This window comes from Petromyzon marinus, unplaced genomic scaffold (assembly GCF_048934315.1).
Source record: "Petromyzon marinus isolate PM22_M1 ecotype Great Lakes invasive population unplaced genomic scaffold, UKy_Petmar_22M1.pri1.0 PM_G_Scaffold_93, whole genome shotgun sequence".
In the NCBI taxonomy this organism is placed as follows: Eukaryota; Metazoa; Chordata; class Hyperoartia; order Petromyzontiformes; family Petromyzontidae; genus Petromyzon; species Petromyzon marinus.
The window spans coordinates 367,501-370,000 of NW_027423050.1; positions in this window are offsets into that span (position 1 = coordinate 367,501).

Sequence of the window (2,500 nt, forward strand, 5' to 3'; positions counted from 1 at the left end):
TTTTCGTGTCGCCACATTGCATGCGAACCGCATGAAACTTCCAGAGGCATTTGCAGCAGGAATGCATGTGCACTCAAAAAATGTGATATTTTTCACGGAGAGACCCCGTGAAACGCTAGAAGTGGGCGGGAATGTCTCTCTTGTGGCTCACGGGGCTGTTAGGGTGGCACAGAAATCCCTCGGAATGGGAAAACGGGTCATTTTCGTGTCGCCACATTGCATACGAACCGCATGAAACTTCCAGAGGCATTTGCAGCAGGAATGCATGTGCACTCAAAAAAGTGAATATTTCTCACGGATAGACCCCGTGATACGCTAGAAATTGGCGGGGATGTCTCTCTTGTGGCTCACGGGGCTGTTAGGGTGGCACAGAAATCCCTCGGAATGGGAAAACGGGTCATTTTCGTGTCGCCACATTGCATGCGAACCGCATGCAACTTCCAGAGGCATTTGCAGCAGAAATGCATGTGCAGTCAAAAAAAAATTGATATTTTTCACGGATAGACCCCGTGAAACGCTAGAAATTGGCGGGGATGTGTCTCTTGTGGCTCACGGGGCTGTTCGGGTCGCACAGAAATCCCTGGGAATGGGAAAACGGGTCATTTTCGTGTTGCCACATTGCGTACGAACCGCATGAAACTTCCAGAGGCATTTGCAGCAGGAATGCATGTGCACTCAAAAACTTCTATATGTTTCACGGATAGACCCCGTGAAACGCTAGAAATTGGCGGGGATGTGTCTCTTGTGGCTCACGGGGCTGTTAGGGTGGCACAGAACTCCCTCGGAATGGGAAAAGGGGTCATTTTCGTGTTGCCACATTGCATAGGAACGCCATGAAACTTCCAGAGGCATTTGCAGCAGAAAGGCACGTGCACTCAAAAATTTTAATATTTTTCACGCATAGACCCCGTCAAACGCTAGAAGTTGGCGGGGATGTCTCTCTTGTGGCTCACGGGGCTGTTAGGGTCGCACAGAAATGCCTCGGAATGGGAAAACGGGTCATTTTTGTGTGGCCACATTGCATAGGAACGGCATGAAACTTCCAGAGGCATTTGCAGCAGGAATGCATGTGCACTCAAAAACGTCTATATTTTTCACGGATAGACCCCGTGAAACGCTATAAATTGGCGGGGATGTCTCTCTTGTGGCTCACGGGCGCTGTTAGTTAGGGTCGCACAGAAATCCCTCGGAATGGGAAAAGGGGTCATTTTCGTGTTGCCACATTGCGTACGAACGGCATGAAACTTCCAGAGGCATCTGCAGCAGAAATGCATGTGCACTCAAAAACGTCTATATTTTTCACGGATAGACCCCGTGAAACGCTAGAAATTGGCGGGGATGTGTCTCTTGTGGCTCACGGGGCTGTTAGGGTCGCACAGAAATCCCTCGGAATGGGAAAACGGGTCATTTTCGTGTTGCCACAATTGGCATACGAACGGCATGAAACTTCCAGAGGCATTTGCAGCAGAAATGCATGTGCACTCAAAAACGTGAATATTTTTTCACGGATAGACCCCGTCAAACGCTCGAATTTGGCGGGGATGTTTCTCTTGTGGGTCACGGGGCTGTTCGGCTCGCACAGAACTCCCTTGGTCCACCTGATTCGTGCATACAGGCAGCAACTAAAACTCTGTAAACCTGCTGTGAGGACATCTAAACAGTGGACCAGTGAGGCTGTGGAAGATTTGCGGGCGTGCTTAGACTGTACTGACTGGGATATGTTCACGACTGCTACCAATAGTCTGGATGAACTCACAGAGGCTGTGTACATCAGCTTCTGTGAGGACTGCTGTATCCCAACACGTACCAGGGTGAACTTTAACAACAACAAGCCCTGGTTCTCAGCAAAGCTCAAAAGGTTGAGGTTGGAGAAGGAGGAAGCGTTTAGGAGTGGGGATAGAGACAGATTCAAGGAGTCGAAGAACAGGTTTAGCAAAGCGGTGAGAGAGGCTAAACGACTGTACTCAGAGACACTAAAACACCAGTTCTCTACTAACGACGCTGCTTCTGTCTGCCAAAGGGCTCAGGCACATCACCAACTACAAACCCAGAGCGCCCCACACCACTAACGACTCCCGCCTAGCCAACGACCTGAACGAGTTCTACCGTAGATTTGAAAGACAATTGGACTGTCCTGAACCACCCCTTCCCACCCAAGAGGCCCCATCCCCCACCCATACTACAGAAACGACTCTCTCCTTTCAGGAGGGAGAAGTTAATGGGCTTTTCAAGAGGCAGAATCCACGCAAAGCAGCCGGGCCGGACTCTGTCTCTCCAGCCACCCTCAGGCACTGCGCTGGCCAGCTGTCTCCGGTGTTCACCAACATCTTTAACACCTCCCTGGAGACATGCCATGTACCAGCCTGTCTCAAGTCCTCCACCATCATCGCTGTGCCCAAAAAGCTAAGGCCAACAGGACTAAATGATTACAGACCGGTCGCCCTTACATCTGTGGTAATGAAGTCTTTTGAGCGCCTGCTCCTGGCACACCTCAAAGCCA